Genomic DNA, 16279 nt, shown 5'->3' with positions numbered 1-16279 from the left:
CAATTGAACTATGAAGTGAGTCATGTTTCATCTCAGTATGGCCTTTCTCCAAAAACTTTTGTGTAATCAATACTCCAGTATCAATTGATCAATTGCTAAACTTAAAACAGCATTTGATAATATCACATTTATGTTCTGATATGTGCAGCCGTCAGAATACAGAATGACTTGAATGGGATTTTCCTTAATCGTTCTGGATAGGGTGTCCACGATGCAAGAGGCAAAACATGATGCAACCAAATCACCTTGCGTTTCATCGAACCAGTAACATACTGCATCACGACTTTCTAAATTATACATTGTAAAGTTATGAACAGCCAACTTTGTTTTATAATAAACTGCACTTGCACTTAAAAATGGAGCTACTTTGACAGCCTGTAAGTCCACGGTGTACACTGAGCAGAGCTTCTGCTGGGCTTCTTTCTTGTCAGCATCTTTATGCATCCTTGCCTGCTCTTTCCGTTCTGTGTGTTGCTTCCACACGTCTTCACTCAAGTTACCAAGCCTGTAACTACAGCACAAGTCACATTGGTCTTTCTTGGGGCAAAATAAGCTAATATTACTATCTTCTAAAATAATGTTAAAGGTAGCCCGACTTAATGGTGAAACCTTCTCCGCATGACATTTTTCCACATAGAGTACATACAGCTGTTGTTTGGATTGTAGAGTAGGCTCAAGGTACAACTTAGAGGAGGATTTCCTGCAGTAATGCGACGGAAGTTTCGGAAGAGATTCCAGGAATTCTTTCATGAAGATTCTCTCATCTTTCTTCTTCGTCTGTTTGTTTAGAGGTCGTGACGATTCTGTATCAGGACTCATCCCACGTGTGGAATTACCCAGCCAATATCGGACTGTCCATTCTTTAGTCTCAAGAGCATTGAGAAACATCTTTTTGCAAACTTTGTTTCCCCAGCTCATTTTTCAAATTGTAAATGAGCGTCCCTTTTCTCCTGGATTCGCCAGTGTTCTTCCCTGGACTTTTGGTTGGAATTACCTCCGCAAGGTTGATAATGTACACCTTTCTCTGATCCCATGACATCATTTCCCAAAATGTGTTAAATACTGCCTGCCTATCATCAGCAGAAAACTGATGACACCTCCTTTGAAAGAATTTCTGGCACATCTTCGAAGTACATGTTGGACCTAATTTTTGTGCCTCTCTTGGAGTATCATCAGAGATTTTACCAATTTGACTTCTTTTGTATCCAATATACACCTGTCCACACAGTCTCAGAATTTTATTGGCATTTTTCTTCCAATCTTCAGGATGTGGCTTAGACTTCATTTTCCTGTCAATGCTTACGTCACCATAAAATTCTTGACCTTCACTGTCAGCATCATTATTGCTCCCGTGATCTTCCAATAATTTATCCAGAGTGTTTAGCAAACAATGAGCACCATTGCATAGCAATGAGTGCGAAGTACTGTTGTCTCTAGTGGAAACAGTGACTGTGGTTTCATTTTGAGCATTGTTGGATACAGCCACTGAAGTTTCTAGATGGAAAAATATTTATATATTAATTTAAGCAGACAAAGATGAAACTCAAATTCATGTATTTACGAGAATGACGCATCAGTAATATTATTAACAATAATCCCAAGAAAATTTACCTGCATCATTAGATGTTGCAGGAACAGTAACCAAAAACCCCATGTACAAAATTAATTCTTCTTCGGTAAATGTTAACTTCAGCGTTACAACTTTTCTCGCCTGTTGTTTGTTCTGCATTTATGGGAGATCCTACAAGAAAGTGGACAGTCTAGAAATCTTTGGCAGAAATGAATAAAGCACAGAACGAGTGAAGTGGGGGCGTTCTGACTTATATCACAATAAGTCACTTGCGGTGCTACTAACATTCAAAGTTGAATAATAAAACAATTTTCTTACCGCTGTCAGTCACTCTCAGGAACGATTCTCCGCTTTCATAAGCTGATTTCAGCTGGGAAACAATTTCTTCTTCAGTAAAAAGCTCATCTATATCGCTGTCCATTATCACGAATGAAGCTACAAGCATGGAACCACTTTCAAGCACTGTTAAATATGTAATAAGGCAGTAACAATGCGCTGTGGCTGTGCGTGCTTTTGTATTTACGCGGTATTGTTTACAGTATCCATAGTTTGTAGATACGCGGTATTTAATTCTCTACAGTTCCGTGGTATTGCCATCTATTTATTTGCTGTGTCACATACACGGTATTGTTTTAGATAATTTTTTCATGGTAAATAATTAAAAATTCATCATTATGGCGTTAAGAGCAGACTTGCGTACGGTCAACCACATCATCTGACTGAAAAACGAAAAATCAGCAATTTGTCAGTTACGCGGGTATTGTTTCTTCATCGACGATATGTTATTTAACTGCATAAATTAAAACTTTTTTATGTTGATTTCTGTCCGATTTTTACCTAATGACATATAGATCATAAATTTGGTTCTCCACACAGCTATAATATGAAATCTGTTCAAAAAATTCTGGAGCATTTGTAATTTTGCGCCAGTGGTGTGTTGGAGCAAAATGCGGATGACATCCCTGCATGCACCTGTGGTTAACGTGTAACTGCCGAAAGTTTCTTTGCTGCATGTGTGTTAGTTATTGTTCCATGGTGTATTGAGTAGAACGTTGTATCGCACGGTTTGCAAATTTCAAGATGTCAGAGTTAGAGGAGCAACGCATTTGCATTAAATTTTGCGTGAAACTCGAGGAAACCTTTACAGAGACACACCAAATGGTACAGGAAGCCTACAGTGATGAGTGCTTAAGCTGTACTCAGTGTTGCGGATGGTTTACACGGTTTAAAAATGGCTGGATGGAAGTTGAAAATGACTGTTGTTCAGGACACCCTACATGTCTACTGATGATGCTTATGTCAGGAACATCAACAAAATTGTGTGTGTGAATTGAAGACTAACTGACTGAGAGATTGCAGAAGAATGTAACATTTCAGTTGGATCGTCATGAAATCCAGACCCAGAATCTTTGAATGTATTGTGTTGCTGCCAAGTTCATCCCATGGCTCATGAGTTTAGACTAGAAAGACCTTCACCTCAAAATCTTTGAAGAGTTTTTGGATCATGCAAATGATGATGAGCTGCTCCTCAAGAGAATCATAATTGGCGATGAGATGTGGGTCTATGGCTATGATGTTGAGACCAAGGTTCAATCTTCACATAGGCTGGGGAAAGTTTCTATGAGAACAAAAAAAAAGCTCATCAGATCAGGTCACATGTCAAAGCCATGCTGATAGTTTTCTTTGATTTTGAAGGATTAGTTCATCATGAATTCTTACCACAGGGACAAACTGTTAATCGATGGTACTATCAGGATATGTTGCGATGCCTGTGAGAAAACATGGTAAGAAAATGGCCTGAAATGTGGTGAGACAATTCATGGCTCTTGCATCATGATAACACACCCGAAAATCCATCCCTGTTGGTGCACAACTATTGTACAAAAAATGGAATCACTGTGCTACCTCTTCCTCCGTACTCTCAAGACCTGGCCCCTGCAGATATTTTTTTATTTCTAAAATTGAAAACTCTGAAAATTTGCAATGATATACAAGATAAAAGAAAATTCACAGACATCACTTGATGCAATCCAGCAAGAGGCATACCAACACTGCTTCCGGAAGTGGAGATGATGACGGGAGCTGTATATCAATTGTGCAGGAGAGTATTTTGAGGGAGACCTTGTACAATAAATAAAAGGTAAGCATAGAAAAATTTGGTGGACAAAGTTCTGGAATTTTTTGGACAGACCTATTAAGAAACTGAACTTTTGCATAATTTTTTATTTGGATCACAGATGTTTAGCCCTTGATGTTTTCAGAAACTCCCTTCCTTTGGTCCAAACAGTATTTCCTTTCACTACTATGTCTGCTGCTGGCAAGCTATCTAAGTCTATACATTCTTCTTGTTCAAATGCAAGAGCATGCAGTAACCATATAATCTATGATGACAGAAAGACACGTTTTGTGTCAGAAAGCTTAATGACAGATAGATCTAACCTTGATTCTGAGATCTCACTAACATACAGTTGAACAAAGTGATGAATGTTAAACATTTCCAGAAGGAAGATCGGTTAACAATTTCATTCTGATTTTTAAAAATGTGGTTTTCTATTGAACTAGTTTTGGGAAAAAGTCGTATCCAAATGTGGCTCAGTCATGTTTCTCTGACAGATATTTACAATTTAATTTTTCTGGTATGTGGATGAGCTCAGTCCAAATGAAAGTACGTTATATGTTTTTAAGATGAGGTACAGTGTTACAGGAAAACATCTTTTCATTTCTCTTTGTTAAATTTCATACACTATGTGATCAAAAGTATCCAGACACCTGGCTGAAAGTGACTTAACAGTTTGTGATGCCTCCATTGGTTATGCTGGAATTTCTATATCGTGTTGGACCACCCTTAGCCTTGATAACAGCTTCCACTCTTGCAGGCATACATTCAGTCAGGTGCTGGAAGTTTCTTGGGGAATGGCAGCCCATTCTTCACAGAGTGCTGCACTACAGGGAAGTATCGATGTCGGTCCGTGAGGCCAGGCACAAAGTTGGTGTTCCAAAACATCCCAAAGTTGTTCTATAGGGTTCAGGTCAGGATTCTGCGCAGGCCAGTCCATTAAAGGGATGTTGTTATCGTATAACCAGTCCGCCACAGGCTGTGCATTATGAACAGGTGCTCGATCGTGTTGAAAGATACAATCGCCATCCCCAAATTGCTCTTCAAAAGTGGGAAGCAAGAAGGTGCTTAAAATATTAATGTAGGCCTGTGCTGTGATAGTGCCACACAAAACAACAAGGGTTGCAAGCCCCCTCCATGAAAAATATGACTACACTATAAAACCTCTGGCAGATGACGTTCATAGGGCATTCACCACACCCCTACCCTGCCATTGTGTACCGTGATTTGTGACTCCACATAACGTTTTTCCACTGTCCAATGTTTACACTCCTTACACAGAGCGAGGCATCATTTGGCATTTACCGGTGTGATGCATGGCTTATGAACAGCCGCTTGAGCACAAAATCCAAGTTTTCTCACCTCCTTTCTAACTGTCATAGTATTTGCAGTGGATCCTGATGCAGTTTGTAATTCCTGTGTGATGGTTTGGATAGATGTCTGTCTATTACACATTACGACCTTCTTCAACTGTTGGTGGTCTCTGTCAGTCAACAGGAGATCGCTGATATGATAGTAGATGGCAGCACAATGCATCTAATATGAAAAACGTATGTTGTTGGGGGTGTCCGGATACTTTTGATCATATAGTGTATGTCTGTTTGATAAACTGTTCCCAAAACAGTCTAATGTGATATTCTGTTTGTTGATTTATATTAACAGGGACAGTAAAATATGAAGAATATTCAGCACTTCAGTAGTGACTGAGTAGCATTGTCATGTGTCAGTAGCAGACCAACATACAGAATGGTACAGGCTGCCAATTGGTATGGAGCACATTGAGCAAGTGAGACTGGGCAAACAAAAATTTCTGATATGGTAATAGTATGACGACACTGGAACTGATTCATTAATGCCAAAGCTTATCAAAATCTATTGAGTATTATACAGTTAGGAATACATAAAATGTCTTTAAAGTAATATTGTATGATGCTGTATTAGCAGTGCCTTGATCAGTCTCTAATGCTGTCGATAACAACAGCAGCGGACATCAAAAGGTTGGTAAAAAATAATTGCTATTTGCTATGACTTTCTTCCTCCCCCCATGAACCATGTACCTTGCCGTTGGTGGGGAGGCTTGCGTGCCTCAATGATACAGATAGCCGTACCATAGGTGCAACCACAACGGAGGGGTATCTGTTGAGAGGCCAGACAAACGTGTGGTTCCTGAAGAGGGGCAGCAGCCTTTTCCGTAGTTGCAGGGGCAACAGTCTGGATGATTGACTGATCTGGCCTTGTAACATTAACCAAAATGGCCTTGCTTTTCTGGTACTGTGAACGGCTGAAAGCGAGGGGAAACTACGGCCATAATTTTTCCCGAGGACATGCAGCTTTACTGTGTGATTAAATGATGATGGCATCCTCTTGGGTAAAATATTCCGGATGAACATCAACAAAAGCAAAACGAGGAGAATGGATTGTAGTCGAATTAAGTCGGGTGATGCTGAGGGAATTAGATTAGGAAATGAGACACTTAAAGTAGTAAAGGAGTTTTGCTATTTGGGGAGCAAAATAACTGATGATGGTCGAAGTAGAGAGGATATAAAATGTAGACTGGCAGTGGCAAGGAAAGCGTTTCTGAAGAAGAGAAATTTGTTAACATCGAGTATAGATTTAAGTGTAAGGAAGTCATTTCTGAAAGTATTTGTATGGAGTGTAGCCATGTATGGAAGTGAAACATGGACGATAAATAGTTTGGACAAGAAGAGAATAGAAGCTTTTGAAATGTGGTGCTACAGAAGAATGCTGAAGATTAGATGGGTAGATCACATAACTAATGAGGAAGTATTGAATAGGATTGGGGAGAAGAGAAGTTTGTGGCACAACTTGGCCAGAAGAAGGGATTGGTTGGTAGGACATGTTCTGAGGCATCTAGGGATCACCAATTTAGTATTGGAGAGCAGCGTGGAGGGTAAAAATCGTAGAGGGAGACCAAGAGATGAATACACTAAGCAGATTCAGAAGGTTGTAGGTTGCAGTAGGTACTGGGAGATGAAGAAGCTTGCACAGGATAGAGTAGTGTGGAGAGCTGCATCAAACCAGTCTCATGACTGAAGACCACAACAACAATGACTTTCTTGATTGACTTGCCCTATCATATACGCTGACTTGTCACATGCCATCTGTCTGCTGCTACCATGGTATTTTGCTGCTGAGGTACTAGTTGTTCTTCATGTTATTTTTTAATGTGCAGTGTGAAAGCAGTTGTCACACTACACTAATTTGGGACAGTTTTGTTTTTGATAAGAAACAAACTGATGCTGCCTGCTGACACTGGGTATCATGTGGAACATGTGATGTGTACCGAGCGAGGTGGCACAGTGGTTGGCACACTGAACTCACATTTGGGAGGGCGAAGGTTCATGCCCAAGTCCTGCCATCCAGATTTAGGTTTTCTGTGATTCCCGTAAATTACTCCAGGCAAATGCCAGGATGATTCATCTGAAAGGGCATGGCTGATTTCCTACCCCACCCCTGACACAATCCGAGCTTGTGCTCCATCTCTAATGACGTCAATGTTGACGGGATGGCCAACCCAACCTCCCTTCCTTTTTCTTCCTTTGTTTGTAGTGACTTCGTATACAAACTGCAGAAACTAAATTTCAAATATCTGCTAAAACATCAGATTAATTCCTGATGAATCTTACGAAGGACATCCAGCATAAATTTTCTCCTTAAAAGAAAAATGCTATTGAGTGTTATGAAATTTATCTCATACAACTTGAAATGTCAAAGGAGTCACTTAATACTACAATAACCTGAATTTAAAAGAAAGTTTCACACAAGACGCACAAAAGTGAAAGAATTAAATACAGTCTATTGAGGTGGTTACGTTCTTGTGCAGTGGGATGACACTCCTTGTGAGAGATGGCCTTCAGTTGCACAGTTGTCTGGTAGGTGCCAAATTGGCCATGTTCATTCCAAACGATCTAGCACAGCAAGTTGTGTCCACCATTTTCTGGGATGCTATTGTGCTTATTATTAAAATATAAATTAATAATGAATGACTGCTATTTAAGCTTTCTGAAACAAAAAAGAAATCTTATTTCATGAGGTTCTTTGACAGTGGGAAAACTGAGGTATTTGAAGTACAGACTGTAATGTCTATCCTTTCCATAGGATTAAGGTTGTCTTACTTTTGTCTTATTTCTGCTCATTCCATTACATAACGAATGAAATGTTCTGAGGCTAGTTAAGAAGGGATGTCAGACTGTCCAGAACTGCATTTCGTTGATAGAATCTATTCACTGGAAGAGTAGTGGACAAAGTTAATTGAACTGAAACAGGGCTGTGTTGAAAAATAAGTGCATTTTCATCTAAAAACACAATCTTATGCTGCTAGACCAAGAATTTCTTACCTAGCCCCATGTAACTACTTTGGCAGAACTAGACCCTGCCTGCAAGGTGAGACTGCTATAGGAATGCACGGTGCAAGATTAGTTTCCAAGTTGGATGTTGAGTTGATTCGGTTCTTTTTTTTTCTTTTCTTTTTTGATGATGATGACGAGGTTATGGTGATCGTATTCTGCAAAGACTTTCGTTTGAGAACTCGCATCGGCTTGAACAGGCGTTGGGTGCTTTCGGCTTGAACTGGCGTTGAGTGCTTGTATATAATACATTAGTGACATTTGCTATTTCGCCTATGTCACCCAGTCTATGATAGATGTAGAGACTACCATACCCTGTTTTTCCTCTATTGTCTGCTCAATCATTGCAGTCCATCTTATTTCTCTCCAGCTCTTACACTACAACACAACATAAATACTTGTTGTCAACAAAGTAAAATACTCCGTTCCATTACATAAGTCAGACAGTTTCTCAAAATCCTTTTCTGTATCAGGAACCTGACTTTGGGATGACCTTCCTCAAAACATCAAAGAAATTGAATTTATTTCAAACTTCAAAAGACATCTAGTGGTTTGTCTTCCATCACAAGAGCTGTGTGTCCCATTTACTTCTCCGTACCTCACTCTCATTAACAATCCCTCCCCTTCCCCCCTCCCCACTTTCCCTCCCCTCCTATCCTCATCCCCACCAAAAAATGTCATCAGAGTCCTGTTATTCCTTTTGTTTCTGATAATACTAAGCACAACTCCAGACATTCTTAGGTAAGGAATATTATTGTTCTGCTTAATGTCCTTTATTATCTTTATTGTTATTATTAATGCAAGTGTTATTGGAGGCATGTTGGTATATGTTGATAGTGTTATTTCTGGTCTGATGGAAAGGAGGGCCTTAGGTGAAATAAAAATTTATAAATTAATTAAATTAAACCAAGGATGACTACTTGAAATACTAGTGCCACATTTCTAAAGATATAACTATTAAATATTATACATTCTTTTTAAATATATCTGTCTCCAAAGGAATATTTAGGTTCTTTTCAGTACTGTGAATATACTGATATAATGTGCTTCCAAGACCAGTGTGTGAAATTGAATTACATGTGGATTCTAGACTAACTTTGCATGCTGTTAGACTTTTGAGAGTTCATCTGTTTGCTAAAGGCCTTATAGGCAATTGCACTGTTTGGTTCTATAATTTTCATGCCCAGTACAGGAAAGAGACAATTACTTTCTGTAAACTGTATGTTTGAGGTTTGTGTGAGACTTAATTTGGGGAATGGGGAAACTGTGAATTGTATTCAGCTATACTGTCATAGTACAATGGAACTAAGAGTTTCTGTCAAGCATTGAGTTGAAAGCTCTGAAAGACAGCTTTGTTTAAAAGCTTTGAAATTTTCCATCTTTTCTACATGCCTGTCAACTATTAGTTATTTCTTCTATCTGATAAGTTGTGATCCATCCCACTGTAAATATTATTTTCCATCATGGAGTTTCATTTATCACGTATTACTAAAGTTCTGCATTCTTTCAGCAGCATGCAGCTGTGTAAATTTTAAATAGATTTGTGTAACTCTTGTAATATGAGAATTCAGTAATTATTGGGTACCATGAGAATCATCTGTGGAAAATGGATCTATGATATTATGATCACATCTGCATATATTGTTGCACAATATGCAGATGTAAACCATGCTGGCAACTGCAGGAGTTACAATGGCAGACTGAAGCTTGGATGGTTCAGATAGAACGACAGTATCTTGCAAGGCATGGATCTGAATTTTAATTCTGATTTGGCTTGCAGCATCACTCACTTTTTAATTGTATAATAGTGGTTGACATTTATGTGTTGGTGAGCAGATACCACAGATTTGAAACTAAATGTTTCAGTGAATGGCAGATCAATTTAACTTCATAGCAATAGGAGTAGACTACAGGGTGAACAAATTATCCTTACATATTGCTGACTGTACTTAAGAGAACGAGTGAGATAATGCAGTGATTAAGAGGCTGGGGTCTTATTCAGGAACGTAGTTCCAGTCTGTATCTAGAAATTATGATACACATTTTCTATCATTTCTGTAAATCACATTAGATGGAGGCTGGGGTCATTTCTTTTGTGAGGTCAAAACAGACCCTTAGTTCCATCTCTTATGACCATGATAGTTTCTCATCAGGACTACGTGTTGTGATTGCATTCCAACATGGAGTGCACAACATATGATTCTCTTTGACATGCATTTCTATTATTTCTATTATTAGTATGCATATAAAATTAACTAAACTACTTAGTTCATTTTTAATAGCTTCAGCATTAACAATAGTTGCGCAAAAATGAAGAAAAAGTGAAAAGTTTACATATTTTTTCCATCTTATTTCAGGACATACCTACCAACTTGTATGTTAACTGTCATTCTGGGCTTCCAACGTGGAAACAAATTAATGCTCAGCTAAGCTGTGTTCTGCTATAAAGAAGGCTATTTGTTTATGTTAGCTGGAAGGACGTCAACAAAAATGTTTTGTACAGCCATATTCATTTGTTATATCATCACTCATGATGACTTATGTTATTACATGACTCTACAATATTTTGTATGACTTTATGGATTAAAGATCATGTTACTGAAAGACATTTATTCCTTGCTTCTTCCATATCTTGTTTTTCCCCTGATGGCAGTTTGGATATGTGACAGGCTATATTTTTAAATTGTGGAAACCACCACCACTGAAATCAGTTTGTGAGCATGTATCACAGACTCTTGAAAAGCATTAGCTATGGTGTTGTTACATACTTTGCACCCAAACTCAGCCTCCAGATTGAGGTAAGTTATTACTTTATAGCAGGGTGGTGGTGGTGGATGGGGGAGGTGGTACTGCTCGCCGTGTCCGTGGTATTTTTGATAAAGCCACGCGCCCCTCCTTCCCCCGTTTGTTCTAAATGGTGGGCACCTCAGAGAGCTCAGCTTTCATTTGCTGGGTACAAGATTGGCAAAGCTAGTTTCAAGAGCTAGGGACTGGTGAGTGCCACTAGTCCTCTGTAACCATAAGCTTTGTGTATGCTTCAGTGACCACTGTGGTGGAATGTTATGTGAACACACAGAATCGGAGATCTTGCCTTAACTGACTGGGTCATGAGGATGGTAGAAACCTCTATAAAAATGCCTCAATCTTTAGGTGTGCTGCACAGTTGTGTGAGTCATGGCTTTGAGGTGCAACAGCCATTAGCAGGCAACCTCTGGAGAACCAGGCACACCTCAGTTGTATAAGGCTTATCCACGTGTGCAGGGGTCTGGGTGGTCTGTTATTTACCTAGCTGTTTGTGGGACTGAGATGGAATCCTCGGACTTCTTCTTTCAGACTCCCAGTGAAATGGGTGAACCATTGCTGTGTATCAACATCCAACCTAAGAAGAGGGCGCATGTCATTAGTCCTCCTGCCATGGGATGTAATTCAAATACTTATGTTTGTATGAACGGAACTCATACTGCTAGTCAAAATGTGTTTTAAATATCTAAAAGAAAAGAGGACAGTTTTGAGAAAGTTTCACCTTTCTACATACAAAAGAGTTCAGAGGGCATTGCAGCCACTTTAAAATTAATTATTAGCATTTTAAAATCTGTGAGTTGATTATGGAATGGGACCCTGTTGGTTGAAACTTATAGTTCACAACAAACAACAAACTTCCAGAAAGTTAAATTGTTCTGGGAATATGCAATCAGAAAAGGACCACACAATCCTTTGACCTACACAAAGGTGTTGTGTCATGCAGAAACATTTCTGATATGCCGAAGAGGAAATGACAGATGAAAAGGCTTATGAAGGTGTTGTGGATGCACAAAATATAATGAAAAGGGTAATGTTGAACTGGTCGAATTGGATTCTTTAATCCTTACATTCAGTAGTACAACACTTTCAGAGCATACAAGGCACACCTGTGTTTGTCAGAGCAGTTAGGAATATGCTGTTATTCTGAAGCCATAGCCCCCTCCCACCAACCCCTGGAAAATTAGAAAAGGCCATGGCTGTTGTTATTGGGGAACTTCTAGTACCTCAAAAGACAGGTTCAGGTAAACAGATCAGCACTGTTGCTACCAGTATCACTATCGCTGCCATCATTCCCACGAAGCACTTTATGGGAAACAAACCAGATGGGAAATGCTAACTACAGAAAAGACAGTTTGTAAGTCATCAAGACCATGTACACCTCATTCTATCTTCTGGTTCTAACACTCTGGTTCCAGAGATGGTGGAATACAGCGTCTGCCTTGACATCGCCCAGACAACAGTAGAGCGTTTCGTGATGACTACTGCCAGTGCCAACAAGGATCTGGCATTCCGCCACTGCTGTGCCACCGTGGAGAGGGGTGGTTTGAACTTCGGCCCAATGAATCCTTCAGCTGTTCTTTCTCCATTTGGGAGCTGGATTCGACACTGTCTGAGGTTCACGATACTTCATCTCATTGTTGCCAGACCTGATACATCATGCTGCAAAACTTGCAAACAGTGTCAGAGGACATCCTCCTACAACATTTTAATTCTGTATGGCAGACAGGATAATTTCCTAACTCATGCAGAGATGCAATTTTGATAGCTGTCCTTGAGCTATGAAAGGACTAAACATGTGCCAATAGTTACTGGAGTGTTGCCTTAATGGGCTAGGTGAGAAAGACCTTGTAGCAAACGATCAACCGTCATTTGGTTTGGATATTAGTGGCCAGGCAGTTCCTCAACCACTGTCAGTGTGGGTTTCAGAGATGTTGATCCACTGTCAAAATCCTGACCCTGTTAGATGCATCTATTCAGCACACTGTCGTACACAAACACCGTTGTACAGTGTAGTGTAATACGGGTTTCTATACGATAACATGTTACACTTTTATTCTGTTAGGCCAATGAAAGATGTTTGAACAGGTCAGAAAAATAGTCTTAGGTAACTATTAAATGTGAAACTTCCCATTGTATGCAGTCTTGTTTTATGGATGTGCTGGTGAAGTGTAAGTTACATCAGCTCCGGACGTTGCCAAGGCATGACAGCTAATAAACTCCTCCACCAGCTGTAGCAAAGAGTTTGTTCTGTGGGTGTCAGGGCTTGACAGTGCTTGGAGGCCAAGGAGCAAAGCAGCATATGCAAGAATGTAAACAATTAAAAAATAGTTGAAAGTTGTTTACATAAAAATGTCATTCATTGATTTAATGAACTTGACAGCTGATGTCATAGCAAGCCATATATATGTTGTCGTCTGTAATTGAGCTACGAAGTTAGATAGATCTGTATACATGCTATTGTAAGCAAACCTGTACAAGAATAATATTGTACATAAAATACAGAAGAGTTGACACTAAATCATGTGGATCATTTGGCAGCTTGAACAGATTAAAGCTCTCTTCTGGCATCCACACATTACAACAGATTGAAGAAGTCGAACAACACTGCTCCACGATGCTGCGTTGCAGGATCAGAAAACTGATTAAATGGAATAATGGCAACCAGAATTTATTTATAAAGTAAAGTGGGTGACAGACTGTTCATGAGGTGCAATGTTTTGTTAGTCCAGTGCTATGAAAGACCTCAATGAGGACATTCTTTGACACCAGTGAGGCATATGACACCACTTGTAGGCACATTATTGTACGACAGCTCTGTCAGTGGAGCTTTCGTGGCCATCTCTCTATCTACATTTAATCCTTCTTATGTACAAAATTCTTTAGATACAAATTTAGTGACATGCTGTCAGTTTTCAGCAAGAGAATGATGTTCCCCATGAAGTGTTTTAATTGTCACCCTCTGTAATAGATCTATTAATAGTATAACATCTGTGGTAAGGAGTCCTGTATAATGATCTAATGATCCTTATTTGTGGACAATTTAGGAGTTTTTTGTTCCTCCAGCACTGCCACAGCAACAAATTACAGTGAGGAGACTGGAGAAGTGATCTGCAGTGATGGGGGTTTCAATTTTCTACAGATAAGTGTGTGTCCATGTGTTAATTGTAATTGTTCATGTCATATTTTTATTTTAATTTACCTGGCTTGCATATGAGGGACCCCTTTCTAAATTTTAAAAACTCTGTAAGATTTCTGGGCCTCAGTTTTGATTCAAAACTGTCATGGCTCCACACCAAAGGACCTGAAGGCAAGGACACAGGGAATGCTTAATATCTTAAGGTGTGTTAACCACACATCTTGGGGAGCAGTTAGTGTGTGTCTGCTCCATTTTATAGGGCTTTTGCGTGATTGTGGCTACACTATTGCTGCACAACATATGGGTCAGTGAGACCTTCTTACCTGAAGATCATAGATGCTATCCACCATGAGGGACTCAGATTGATCACGGATGCTTGTAAGACTAGTCCCATCCACAGTCTTTGTGGTGAGGCTAGAGGACTGTTGCTCACAATCTGGGCAGCAATTAGTCACGGTGCATCAAGTGTATAAGCCCCTCACTTCTCCCAATTTACCAGCATACCATACTGTTGTTCATCCAGCTATGGAATACCTTTTCTCCAATTGTCCATGAGGTATAAGCCTGCTTTGGATCTGTGTGAAGTGAGTGCTGGAATCACTTGGTGTGGGTAAGTGTAGGCAGCAGGTAAAGTAGTCCGGATATGCAGAACATCCTTTTCCACTTTCAAAGGCTAGGGAAATGATGTCTTTCTGCTGTGTGCCAGGGCATATGGCTATTATGGGAAGTGAAACGGCTGCTGTAGTGGCCAAGGAGGCATGTCACTATTCTCATGTACTTCAGTGTGCCATCGGTCTGCATGCTATCACCCCACTGTTGAGGGACAGAGTTGCACGCTGATGGGAAGAAGAGTGGCTGGAAGTGAAAGAAAATAAGGTGCATCTGGTAAAGCCTACTTTTCGGCCGTGGAACTCATCCTTTCAACCATGCAGATGGGATGAGGTCCTTTTTAGAAGTCTTCGCATAAGACACGTCCCTCTGATGCAAGGCTGCCTGCTCCAGCAAAAGGACCTTCCAGTGTGTGGTGCTTTTGGTGTACATATCATAGTATGCCACACTTCAGTAGACTGTGTTTTATATTCATACCAGAGGGCAGTAGCTCATTTTGCGACAGCTTTGCCTTTTATTTTGACTGATGATCACACAGATGTGGTACGTATTTTAAGGTTTTATGAAATATCCGACTTGTTCCCTAAAATTTGAAGGAGATGTTTTTATTGTGTTATCGAGGTGTCAGTGATCAGCCAGTCACATTTCCATGTGTAATTATTTTAGCTTTCCTCCTTTAATTGCAGCCCTCAGGGGCTCAGGGTTTGATGTCTGAGTACGGGCTTGGTGACCCCAGGGTTCCTGAGCTCGGGACTGGTAAGCACCGCCAGTCTCCTGTCACCGTAAACTCTGGGCATGTTTCAGCAACCACTGTGCAGCATGGCGGTGGAACATTGTGTGTCTCAGGGAATGGGGATCTTGGCTTGACCGTCCGGCTCGCGAGGATGAAATAAACCTCTATAAAAAGAAACCCTCAAACGTAAGGTGTGCTTGTGTGCTGAGGAGATGGATGGCTGCTGAGGTGGAACAGTCATTAGCGGGCAACGTCTGGGGAACCTGCTGCACCTCAGTTGTATAAGGCCTACTCAGCCATGCAGGACTCTGTCTGAGTAGACCGTTACTTCCCTAGCTGCTTGTGGGACAGAAATGGATCCTCCGAAGTCTTCTTTTCCCCCTCGCAGTGGGCCGCTGGAAGGTTCCAATACCCAGTCTATCAACCAGGCTCGTGTGGTCAGTCCCCCTGACACCAGTACTTCTTTGACAAGTCCAGGCTCCAGTAACAGACTGCATTCTGGTCATCAGAATGTGTTTCTCACAGCGAAATGGAAGGAGGGTAGTTTTGAGAAGGTTTTACCCTTCTATATAAAAAAGGGTTTGGAGAGAATCTGTGGCTCCTTAAAATCGGTAAAGTGCTTGTGCATTGGGACCTTGCTAATGGAAACTTCCACTTCCCAGTAGGCAGCTAACCTTCAAACTGCTAAATGCCTCGGAGAATATGCCATAGACACTGAACTGTATAGCACCTTGAATTATAGCAAAGGTATTGTGACATGCAGAGATCTGGCTGACATTCCCAAGGAGTAACTGCAATGTGAGTGGGCTCTGGAAAGTATAGTTGATGTGCAACATATCATGAAGAGGGTTGATGGCACTCTTATCAAATCCGACTCCTTTATTCTGACTGTCAGTAGCATGAAAGTTCCTGAGCATTTAAAGGCTGGCTTCCTTCGCCTTAGTGT

General features: G+C 40.3%; 1 protein-coding gene across 4 annotated transcripts in view; it reads left to right on the top strand.

Annotated features, from left to right (window-relative positions):
- The window catches only part of LOC126100634 (uncharacterized), a 93609-nt gene extending 82957 nt beyond the window's left edge, over positions 1–10652 (top strand). For 3 of the 4 annotated variants that reach the window (XM_049911262.1, XM_049911261.1, XM_049911263.1), the window contains exon 11: positions 10411–10652. The gene's annotated coding sequence lies outside the window, so the exon portion shown is untranslated. Of the gene's footprint in view, positions 1–5348; positions 5505–10410 lie in introns of all 4 variants that reach the window. The other variant, XR_007522192.1, reaches the window with a different exon arrangement.
- Positions 10653–16279: the final 5627 nt, after the last annotated feature.

The sequence above is a fragment of the Schistocerca cancellata genome, chromosome 9, assembly GCF_023864275.1.
Source record: "Schistocerca cancellata isolate TAMUIC-IGC-003103 chromosome 9, iqSchCanc2.1, whole genome shotgun sequence".
In the NCBI taxonomy this organism is placed as follows: domain Eukaryota; kingdom Metazoa; phylum Arthropoda; class Insecta; order Orthoptera; family Acrididae; genus Schistocerca; species Schistocerca cancellata.
The sequence above is the reverse complement of the archived record's forward strand: the minus strand, read 5'-3'. Positions and strand labels throughout refer to the sequence as shown.